The sequence below is a fragment of the Hyperolius riggenbachi genome, chromosome 10, assembly GCF_040937935.1.
Source record: "Hyperolius riggenbachi isolate aHypRig1 chromosome 10, aHypRig1.pri, whole genome shotgun sequence".
NCBI classification, from domain to species: Eukaryota; Metazoa; Chordata; class Amphibia; order Anura; family Hyperoliidae; genus Hyperolius; species Hyperolius riggenbachi.
The window spans coordinates 133,938,448-133,951,093 of NC_090655.1; the positions used below are offsets into that span (position 1 = coordinate 133,938,448).

Consider the following 12,646-nt stretch of genomic DNA (forward strand, 5'->3'; position numbering starts at 1 on the left):
ATTTTTCACCCTCCTAACCTTCAATCGGATTTTCCAAAGCCCTCTACAGTTGAAGATGAAATGTACTCAGAATATTTAGTGTCTAAAGCATTACTGTTTCCAGTTCACAAAACCATAAGTGACTTGATGAAAACAGAGTAGAAACAAACCATTACAAAGTTAATAATAGAACATTTCAAATACCCAATTCATTCAATAAAGAGTAACTGTGTAAATCAATGTCCAATACTAGACCTACCCATTTCAGATTTATCCAAACATGCCACCATCCCATTTGAAGACAGGTGCTCCCACAGATCTCTGACAACAAAATAGAAGGTCTTAAAAAAAAAAATCATGCAAAGCTAATTTCACCTCATGTGCACCTAATTTAGCAAAAACCTGTACTGCTCAGTGCTTAATCATTTGATTGCAGGAATTATAATCACTTGTGAAGAATTGTTCTCATCCTAAAAATATTTCTCCATCAGTAGCAACATTTAAACTTGCTACCAAATTTCTTCATTACACATCTAGCAAAGCAGTAAACATTTCTGAACAGAGTCAAGCATTAATTAACTCTATCAGGAAATTCCTGTCACTAAAAAATTCACATCAGGATAGTGTCACAATACAAAGACTTTATGCCCTCCTGTTTGAAGGAAAATTGCTGTTTGGCTCTGCTTTACATTCAGTACTCAAAAGAGGAGCATAAATGAACGAAATTTTTCCAGCTGCTAAAATTTTTTCCCAAAAAGATGTTTCAGGTCCCTAAGAGCAATCAAACTAATTCTGCCTAAAATAACAAAAATATTTACGCCCAAACCCTCAGACAACCCCTCCAAATCAATCACAACAATGACTATGCTCAAGTAAGGGTCAGGCTACAAAAATTTCCAGCATGGCAGAAAATACCAAGCAACAAATACATCTGAAGAACAATCAAACATAACACAATTCAATTTATGCAAATTACCCCAAAATATTTCTGTGTAATGGACTATCTTCAGTGTCCAAGCCAGCAGGCAGCAATGGAAAAGGCTGTGGGATCTCTTTTGCCACAAGGGTTTTATGGAAGGGATTCCTTCACCAACAAAGAGAACAGGATTCTATTCCACTCTTTCTGGTTCCAAACCCAAACGACAACTTCCACCTTATCATAAATCTCTCTCTAAACCAGTTAGTGAACTAAAATAAATTCCACATGGAGTCCATTCATTCCACAACCCTTCTTCTGCAGTAGAATTACTTCATGGCATCCATCAACCTGTTGGATGCACACTACCATGTACTCATCCATCCAATACACTGAAAGTATTTGAAAACTGCTGTTAAAATTCAATCCTACATCCTTCACATCCAGTTCAAAGCTCTACCATTTGGCATTTCAAGCACTCCCAGGATCTTCACAAAGACCAAGACAGACTTCACTGCCTTTATAAGAATTCGGAATATTACTCTAGTTCCCTACCTAACGAATCTTCTGAAAGCGGCACAAACAAAAGATATGCTCCAAAAACTTATCAAGATTGTGCTTGGAGTTCTGAAGGATCTGGCATGGATTCTGAATATTCAGTAACACAATCTCATCCCAGGACAGAAAGAGACCTTTCTAGGAAGCTCACTAAATTCAACCTTGCAGATCTCCTATTTGCCACAAAAGAAAGTCGATCCATTCATCCCAAGTACTCAAGTACTTCTGAGAACAAAGTCTATAACAACTAAACAAACTAGAAGTCTCCTGGAAAAATATTCAACTTGTATCCCAGTCATTGCTTGGGCTCAAGCAAGGTTCAGAAAATTTCAACTGACAATCCTATGCCATTGGTCAGACAAATGGGAGGATCCCGACAAAAAGATATCATAGTCAGATCCAGTGAGACTCTCTCTGATCTGGTGAACTTGTCATCCAAACCTTCAAAGAGACAAAAGTTAATCACATCCTAATCCCCTTGTAATTACAACAGACACAAGCCTCTGGGATTGGGGAGCACATCTGAAACTTTATTACATACAGGACAGATGTTCTACCCTAAAAAAACAGTCTCTTCAAACCACACAGAATTGCTTTCACTGTGGAAAGCTCTGCAAAAATTGACTAGACCTGTTGTTGAAAAAAATGTGGTGATCCAGTCAGACAATCAGACCACTGTGGCTCACATCAACAAACAAAGGGGGACCTTCAGACAACCCCTCACAGAAAACAAAGTCCTTTCACTAAAATCAGTTCCCCTCAAAGGAAAAGACAATATTCTTGCAGATTGCTTGAACCACAAACAAATATATCAAAGCAACTGGTGTCTGATCAAACATGTTCCAAATAATTTGTAACAATTGGGGTCTTCCATACATACTCCTGTTTGCTGCATGGGACAACACGCTTATACCCAGGTTCAGCTCCCTCAACCCCAGAGGCTGCCAAGAATACGTAGTCGCTTTGCTCTTAGACTGGAAACCTAAGAGAACATATGCCTTCCCCTCCCTTCAACTTGATAAGGACAATTCTACAGAAGGTTAAACAAGATCAGGCCAATTTGGTCGTGATTGCTCCAGACTGGCCAAAAAAGTCCAATTATCCATTTCTACTCTCCCCAATGATAAAAAATCCAATAATCTTACCAATTTCAGATCATCTTCAGAAACGATGAAAAGTGTACCATCCTGCAAGGGCCAGTCTAAAACTGAAAGCATGGCTTTTGAGTGACACTTGCTTCTAAACAGAGGTTTGTCTGAAGATGTCATTGAAACCATGCTTCATGCCAGGGAACCTGTTACCACCTCTATTTATCTTGGAGTATGCAAGGTTTTTTTTTTACACATTTAACAAAAAGTCTCCAAAGAATTTAATTTCTCCATTCACAATATCCTACATATCTTACAAAAAGGACTAGCTATGGTGGTAAACTTGAACAATCTCAAAGTACAGCTTGCTGCTTTGGGCCCTTATTTTGATGTTCCTTTTTCATCAAATTCTTTAATTAAAACATTCACAAAGGACGTACAAAGGAAGACAGTGATAAATAAAACTACCATCCCTCCTTGGGATCTGAATTTAGTTCTACACTCCATTATTCAGTTTCCTTTTGAACCTGTCAATCAAAAAACCATTAAGGATTTAACCCTAAAAAAATATTTTTGGATGGCCAGCACTACAGCCAAGCATATCAGAGAAATACAGTCCCTTTGTATCAAGCCACCTTTTATGTCTATCAAAGAAGATATAATTAAATTTCAGTTACCTCCTTCATTCACACCAAAAGCTGATGTCTGATTTCCACAGAGAACAAGAAAACAACATTCCCTCTTTTTCACAGAATCCTTCTAACAAAAAAGAGGAAACATTTAACACACTGTATGTGACAAAAATATGTTCACCTTATTTGGCCAAAACTTCCTGGAGAAAGGAAAATAATTTGTTTGTTCAGTTTCAGAGTACCCAAAAAGGATTACAAGCGTACAAAACTACACTCAGCAATTGTTCTAACCTTTGTATTGACAAAGCATATGAGATTGCAGGAGAGCCAACCCCAAGGAATGTAAAGGCTCATTCTACTAGGGCTGTCTCATCTTCCTAGCCACAGAAAAACTCTGCTTCTGTTCTAAAAATTATGTAAAGCAACCACATGGTCTTCCTATGATACATTGATAAAGCACTAACATTTGCATCTACCACCCCACAACTCAAATAGTAAATCTCCTACCCTTACATGGTGATAGTCAAAGCACTAAAAATATACAGTGGAAGATGGCTATTTACACTGTCTGTTCTTCCTGTACCAGGTATGTCTGTTCCCATCTCCTAGTGGACCTGTCATGGAGTCAACATTGAAGCCCAATTACCAGGTGAGCGTAATTGTAACTTTTTTTTTTTTTTTTCAGGGCAATCCATTTCTACAATACCCTTCACTACCCCTCCAACTATGCAGTACTAATTACAGTCCAAGAAAATGAAGTATATCCAGAACATCCAATCAAATTTGTTCAACACATTCCCATAAACACTAATCAATTTTTACTTTGGAATGTACACAGCTTCTATTTTCTACATTATCTGTGCCTCTATTTTTCTTCCCCCCTCTCAAACAAAAGCATGGATATATTAACATATGACCTGTAACCCTAGCCCAGCAATGGTTAACCTAGGCACTCCAGCTGTCACAAAACTACTAATCCCATCATGCCTCTACCTCCCCAAGTTATGCTTACAGATATCATACTTTTGCAAGACCTCTTGGGTCTTGTAATTTCACCACAGCTGGAGTGCCAAAGTTAGCCATCACTGCCCTAGCCTAATGGCAAATTTGCTAAATTAATATTCTTCAAGCAATACCTACTAATATCAAACAATAACAAATTCGTTCATTCTTTATAAATTTATATTTTACTAATGTAGACCTTTTTACTTATATTGCATCCTGCAAATATATTTTGATGAAGTTGAGTTAGGCCCGGTTCACACTTGCGGTTGTTTGCCAAACGGACCGGATGACCTGACCGGATCCGGATCGGAACCGTACGGTTCTGATCCGGATCCGATCCGGATCCAGTCAGGTTGCATCAGGTGTCCATCAGAATGCGATCCGGATCCGTTTGGCAAAAAAACGTTAAAAACAAAAAAAAAGTTGGGGGTCTGGGAGGTCAGCAGAAGGGGGACCTGTGGAATCAGGCCCTCTGCTGTTTAGCACTCACCTCCACCTGCGACATGCTGCCAACATCTCCGGATCCGGATCCAGCTGTGCTGCTCCACTCCAAAATGCTTGCCCATGTGTCCCCATCCAATATCGCCGCAACAATCCCCATAGGAAGTGGGGTAGAACATCCGGATTTCTCAGCCTGTGTGTTGTGCGCTCTCCGGTTCCCATTGGTTTGTATTGACCGGATGGTGCAGTCCGGCTCCGCCCCGGATACGGCTGCCGGAGGAGACGGATGAAAAAATAGCGCATGTTGGAACGGAGGCCAGAGTCCGGATCCGGTCCGGCTCCGGTTCGGCAGAACGGACGCATGTGAACGGACGCATAGGCTTTCATTGCTATGCCGTGCGTCCGCTCCGTCCATTCTGCAAGCGGTGCGGCTCCGGCACGGCGATTCCGGAGGGCCACCGCAAGTGTGAACCGGGCCTAAATGTATCAGATAAAAATAACAATAAAATCACATACTCCACAAATAGCAAAAAGAAACATTGTCTAATTTTCTTACTATTACTTTTTCCTTCACCAAATACTTTTTAACATTAATAACTTTTCACACAATATGCACATTTTACAAACCATTCAGCCTCCCATCTACAACAAACCAGCCCAATTCTAACACGCTAAAATCACAACTACTATAAAACCACACCTATCTCACATTAATACAAAATTGGATTACTAACCCCAAAGAAACCACAACATGTCAAATCTATGCACCACATAACTCTAATCTCACTCCACAATTATACAACCTTTTAACTATAAATCCCACTAGCCAACTTTTCTAATCACTACAAATGTAATAAACCTCTTCCTAAAAAAAAAAAACATCAACACAACACAGACTTTAATCATTTATAAATACTACCATTCTTTCAACTAACAAAACAAAACATTTTCACAATACCAATGTAAAACTACCAATGTACAACTCTAACTTAATAAATGACCTTGCATCCCAATCACAAACAACATTCCTGCACAATTTCATCAACATTAACACTTCAATATAAAATACAAAAAAACCCTCTTCAACTTTGCTTAACTCATCCATTTCATATACACTTTACAACAAAACGCACACAAAAAACAAATAACTAATACATCAAATCTTAGATGTTGTTAGTGGTTTTGTTTTTGATGTTTTTTTGTGTGTTAAAGTGTGTATGAGGTGTCCTGTTTATTTAACACACACAAAACAATAACAAAAACACAACCACTAACAACATCTAAGATTTGATATATTAGTTATTTGTTGTTTGGTTTTTTGTTTAGTTTTAAAGTGTATATGCAATGGAAGACTTAAAGGGAAAGTTCAGGGACTAGCTAAAAAAAAAAAAATCCATTTCCACTTACCTGGGGCTTCCTCCAGCCCATGGCAGGCAGGAGGTGCCCTCGGCGCCGCTCCGCAGGCTCCCGGTGGCTGACCCGACCTGGCCAGGCCGGCGGCCAGGTCGGGCTTCTTCTGCGCTCCATGGTGCATTTCACGCCGGCGCGCTGACGTCATCGAACGTCCTCCGGCCTGTACTGCGCAGGCTCAGAACTACTGAGCCTGCGCAGTACAGCCCAGAGGACATCCGATGACGTCAGCGCACCGGCGTGAAACGCACCACGGAGCGCAGAAGAAGCCCAACCTGGCCACCGGCCTGGCCAGGTCCGGTCGGCCACCGGAGACCACCGGGAGCCTGCAGAGAGGCGCCGAGGGCACCTCCTGCCTGCCACGGGCTGGAGGAAGCCCCAGGTAAGTGGAAATGGATTTTTATTTTTTTTTAGTTAGTCCCTGAACCTTCCCTTTAAGTAAAGTTGAAGAGGTTTTATTTTATTTTGAAGTGTTAGTGTTCATGAAATGGTGATCACTACTCAAATACACACAATTCAAAATCACCCATAACATCATTATCCATCTATAAAAATATCAAAGCGCTATAGCTAGTTACGTCCAATTCCTTACAGAATGCGCTACCACAAAGTTCTGCAGACCTATCAAGAACAATATATAATCATTTAAGCACACATCCCAAGGTTACATGAAGTCCACATGGAACGTGTCTTATTTTTTGATTTTATTTTTTTTTTAAACCAATTTTATTTGTTCCATGTGTAGCAAGGTACAACAAAACTGCATGAGCAGACACACGAGTCATACACAAGCCATTTTTTGGGACAATTACCCCAAACCAGTACAAATCTTCAGGACAATTTAATAAACAGTGGAACAATTTACTTTTTTCCCCCTTTTCTCCCCTCCTCCCATCCCTCCCCCCACCCCTTCTCTCTGCACAGACCTCATAACTGCTGTATGGATTTTGGTTCTAAAACACATCCTTTCTAAGCAGTCTCAGCGATTCATAGTTCCTATTTTCTATCTGCCCAAACAGCCCATTACATCCTTAGTACAGTACCATGTTGTATATTTGATATTTTCCATGAACAAGTTTATTTCCTCCTGTGTGAAATAATGGAGAATAAAATTTCTCCAGAACTCAAAGAGACTCTGTAACAAATTTTTCAGCCTTAGTTCTTCTATCCTATACATTCCTATGCCTGTTCTAATCTGCTCTGGCTTACTGCAGTCTTTCCTAACTGCACTGTCTCTGTAATAAATCAATGTATCTTTCCTCTGTCCTGTTTGTCGGGCTAAGGCTTGATTGTGTGGAATGTGCATAGCTGCTTGTGATTGGTAGAAACGATACACACCCTCTGCAGGCCCCCTGCACACTCTGAATGACTCACACACTATGCTTAGCTGAGCCTGTTAGAAGCTGGTTAGTTTGTTTGTAAACACTGCCTAAAACTGTTAATTACAAGCCAGGATTGCAGCAGAGAGTGGCAGAAACAGCACAGAGGGGCACAGGAGAAAATAATGAATAGAATGGTATGCTTTTTATTGTAAGAATATTAGAGTACAGATTCTCTTTAAAGAAATTCTTTGCTCATTTCTCTTTTGCTTGCAAGACCAGATATTTTTCTATTGCAAATAAATTAAAAATTTCTTTTCTCATGTCAAGAATTTTTGGTGGACTTGGTTTTAGCCACCAACTCAAAGATTTACATGCAAAAATGATAATAATGTAAAAGAGCAAAGACAGCCTTTCCTTTGTGTCAACATCATTTGGTTGGAAAGAATTAAATAGACACAAATCCCTCTATTTGACTACCTGCTTGTGACACATCTCATTTGCCCATTCATACACTCTATCCAAACAAAAATCTCAATTCTTGGACACTGCCAAATACAATGAAACAAATTTGCATTGAGTAATTAGCATTTGCGACACTCAGGGACATAATGTGCCAAAGGATACTTATATTGAATATTGAAGGCATACTTGCCTTTGTGCACAAATAACATGAGATGCCCACCATGTTTCAGATTGTATAACCCCATTAATTAGTTCGACCCCTTCACAAATTTTAATATGTAAGTTTTCATCTGATGTGTTTTTGCCATGACTTGACAATTAGCACTTTACTTTTGTCTTCCTCCAGACCTCTATTATTATTATTATTATTATTATTATAAATCTCCCATAAGGATTATAATAGCAAAGCTTTTCTGTGGTGTGCTTGGAAGGAAGCTTAGCCTTCCCCAAATAGGCATATATTTAGAAATTAATATTGGCAGCCCCAATTTTTTACTAACCACCTTCCATGTGCAAATGATGTCTCTAAACATACTTTTAAGCCCCAATTGTAAGCTATGTAATTTTGAATGCAATAGCCCCACTAAAGAATAAGGCTGTGCCACTTCTGCCTCCAGTTCATGGTTGGAATATTTGCATGTCCCTAGTATCCAGTCCTGTGCATACTACAACAATGTGGCTAAATTATAACTCCGGATGGCTGGGAATTTAAGACCTCCCAAACTTCTTGGCAGAAATCATTTCGATAGCGATATCCTCAGTTTCCTCTTATTCCAAAGGAACTTATTGAATGCCGAGTTGAGGTCTTAAATATCTTTGTGCTTAAGAAGTAAAGGCAGAATCTACATTTGGTATAAAAGCCTACCCAATGAAAACATCTTAATGAAAGCTGCTCTCTTTGGAAGACCAATCAGCAAGTTTTCCCAATTTTCCAGTTGGCAGATTATATCCTTAATTAGTGGGACAAAATTTGAGTTGTGAAGTCAGGTCCCTTGTAATCTTGATACCAAGGTATTTAATTTCCAATTTAGTAACCATTACACCAAGATTATCCCATTTAGAAATGTTTACCCTCTTAGATAACAGAAAGAAAATACTTTTTGTTTTATTAATTTTAAACCCAGACCAAGAACCTATCTCCTCAAGTATCGAAAAAAATTTCAGGTATTTGATTGACAGGGTCTTCCAGGAAGAGCAGCATATCGTCCGCAAATAATGCTCGACTTACCACTAATGAGTCCACTTGTATTACTTTCATTTTAGACCTAAGAATCTTGGCCAGTGGCTCAAGGGCTAGATCAAACAACAAGGTCAAAAGTGATCACCCCTGACAAGTGCCTTTAAGTAAATTAATACGCGAGGAGAGAAATCCCTGGGAATATATTTGCGCATGTAGCCTGTTGTACATGGTTTTTATGCCATTCATGAAATTGCCTTGGAAACCTTCACTTTCCATAACCTAAAAAAGCCTGTCCCATTCAACATGCTCAAATGCTTTTTCAGCATCAAGTGACAATATAGCACTATTTTTAAGCAAGTTACGATAAACTCCTACATGCCCTAGTATTAACATAATTTTGCGTATATTGCTCACCGCTGCCCTCCCCTTAATAAAGCCAACATGATCAACATGGATTAACTTAGCCATTATGGAGGCTAATCTATCCGCCAGAATATTAGATAGTATCTTTACAGCCTGATTTAGTAGGGAGATTGGCCTATATGGACCCTGGTTCCCCTGGATCTCTCCCTTCTTTATGTATGCTAATTGTCCTGTTTAGGGGTAGAACTGGTTCTTTACTATTTTATTGTATAGCTCTGTTAGGGAAGCAGCTATTTCCACTTTTAATATCTATAAAAATTCCCTTGACATACCATCCACTCCTGGTAATTTCAAATTTTTCAGATTTTTAATTGCTATCTTGACCTCACTCTCAGTGATTTCTTTATTGAGGCTGTTGATTTCCTCTTGGATCAAATTTATTAGGGAAAGACTTTCAAAACTTATCCAAACAGACTCTATTCTCCCCATTTGGACCATATATATTATAAAGCATTAGTTGTTCACCTGCAAGTTGCAACCTTAAGCAGAGCCACCGGCCTTCACTATCATGTTCAGAACTTAACATTTGATGTTGCATATTTTTATGCATAAATATCAACGCTCTGGCCTTTTGGCCCACCACAGGAGAAAAATACACAAAGACTACCCAAAACTTTTTCATAAATTTATATTGTTCTTGTGTTAAATGTGTCTCCTGCAACAAGCAAATATCTAAACAGAGCCTTTTAAGATGCCTTACAATTCTAGATCTCTTATTTGGTGAATGTAAACCTTTTACATTCCATAAAATAATTTTCATATAGGGCTTTGCTTGCAAGCATGAAGTAGCCGGTGTAAACGTGTCTTGTTTCAGCAAATCGCCACCACCATGAACACCCAACAGCATACAAACTCACCACATGTATTGGCCACTGCTAGACTAGTCAATTATGTACAAATCAAAGAGCCTTGATGGCTCAGGATCCTGGTGCCACTTTAGTAATATCCCTTCAAGCCACCTTCACTTTCCACCTTCTTTGCAAGTTACCTCAAAGGAATAGCTCACATTGCGTAATTCCGTACAAATTCAGACAAACTTTTATTTTAATAACAATAACAATTTTTATATAGCGCTTTTCTCCCTGGAGACTCAAAGCGCAGTGACCCTGCATTATGCAGTCTCAAAGGCTAGAGAAAAGAGGTGCATTTTTAGGCTTTTTATTAAAGCTTTCCAGAGAAGGAGCCTCTTGTACTGATTGTGAAACTGACCTCCATAGAGTAGGGACTGCATAGGAAAAGGCCTGAGCACCAAATAGGTGTATCCCGGGAATAACCAGCTTCATCTTGTTGGCAGAGCGGACGGTGCATGGAGGGGCATAAAGTTTAAATAGATCCACTATGTATTTGGGTCCCATGTGATTTAGAGCCTTGAATGTCAGCAGACACATCTTAAAATGGATTCTCCATTTTACTGGCAACCAGTTAAGAATTTGCAGTACTGGGGTGATGTGTGAGCTGCGGGGGGCATTAGCTAAGAGTCTGGCTGCAACATTCTGTGCTAGCTGTAAAGGGCGCAGAACCTTATCTCTAGATCCGATGAACAGGGCGTTGCAGTAGTCTAGGCGGGAGGATACAAATGCGTGAACCAGGGCAGGTAGTTCTTCAGCTGGGATAAGATGTTTGATTTTCCCCTATATTTCTTAGATGGAAGAAGGAACACTTGATGACAGCTGATACCTGCTGTCTGAGTTTTAGATTTTCTTCCAGGATCACCCCAAGGTTTCGCACAGAGTCTTTATACTGTACAGTATTTTTCCCAATTGCTAGTTTGAGGTGGTGAGCAGTTTGAACTTTATCCATCATGTGTGGACCACCTACCACAAACACGTCTGTTTTGTATGACTTCAGCCTCAGCCAGCTGGTGTTCATCTAATTTTGTCAATCCACTAGACACACATTTATGTATGCTGATGGGTCTTGGCTGCCAGGCTTCAAGGACAGATAGATCCTAGGCCAAAATTCTGGATTATTTTGCCTAGTGGGAGTATGTACACTGCAAAGCGTAATGGTGATAGTACAGAACCCTGTGGAACTCCATAGGCAAGTGGCACTGGATTAGCGTAGTGTATGCCCAGACATACTTGCTGTGTCCTGCCAGATAGGAAGGTCTGAAACCAGCTAAGAACAGTACCCCTTAGGCTACAGTAATTCTTCAGTCGCTGGATTACTATTTCATGATCCACAGTATCAAATGCTGCAGACAAGTCACAAAGAATCTGAATTGAGCTATCACCCTTGGTCCTTACAGTAAGTAGATCATTCATTACTCAGACTAATACCATTTCAGTGCTGTGCCTTTTCCTCACTGAAAAGTATCAAAGATGTTATCTGTAAACCTGGCTTCTAGCTGGTTGACTACTGCTTTCTCAATAACTTTTGATAGGAATGGTATGTTCGCCACAGGTCTGTAGTTGGTTACACAATCAGGATCTCATGATGGTTTCTTCAAGAGGGGTTTTATTCTTTAGTTCTTCTGGGAAAAGTCCACTTTGCAAGAAGAACTGAGTGATTTTGTGAAGTTCTGGCCTGATCAGTACTGAGCACTGCATTAACCTGCCTGGCGTTCTATTAAGATCGCCAGGCAGGCTGCGGGAGGGTTTTTTTTTAATAAAAAAAAAACTATTTCATGCAGCCAACTGAAAGTTGGCTGCATGAAAGCCCACTAGAGGGCGCTCCGGAGGCGATCTTCCGATCGCCTCCGGCGCCCAGAATAAACAAGGAAGGCCGCAATGAGCGGCCTTCCTTGTTTTGCTTACATCGTCGCCATAGCGACGAGCGGAGTGACGTCATCGACGTCAGCCGACGTCCTGACGTCAGCCGCCTCCGATCCAGCCCTTAGCGCTGGCCGGAACTTTTTGTTCCGGCTACGCTGGGCTCAGGCGGCTGGGGGGACCCTCTTTCGCCGCTGCTCGCGGCGGATAGCCGCAGAGCGGCGGCGATCAGGCAGCACACGCGGCTGGCAAAGTGCCGGCTGCGTGTGCTGCTTTTTATTTGAGCCAAATCGGCCCAGCAGGGCCTGAGCGGCAGGCTCCGGCGATACTGGACGAGCTGAGCTCGTCCAGACCGCCCAGCAGGTTAAGGATCCAGTTGGGCCAGGATCCAGGTCGCAGGTAGTGGGGCAAAGACTTTAAATGAGAATTCCAAAATCTTCTTCACTCAGAGCACCATAAGCAATTCAAGGAGATAAGAAGCTGAAAACATGCAAACTTCTTATCTCCTCACATCGCTCA

At 40.6% G+C, this 12,646-nt stretch overlaps 1 long non-coding RNA gene across 4 annotated transcripts in view; it reads left to right on the forward strand.

Moving 5' to 3' along the window:
- The window catches only part of LOC137536155 (uncharacterized), a 138,494-nt gene that overhangs the window by 2,909 nt on the left and 122,939 nt on the right, over positions 1 to 12,646 (forward strand). For all 4 annotated transcript variants that reach the window (XR_011024530.1, XR_011024532.1, XR_011024531.1 and 1 more), the window contains exon 3: positions 3,760 to 3,822. This is a non-coding gene — a long non-coding RNA (uncharacterized lncRNA). The remainder of the gene's footprint in view (positions 1 to 3,759; positions 3,823 to 12,646) is intronic.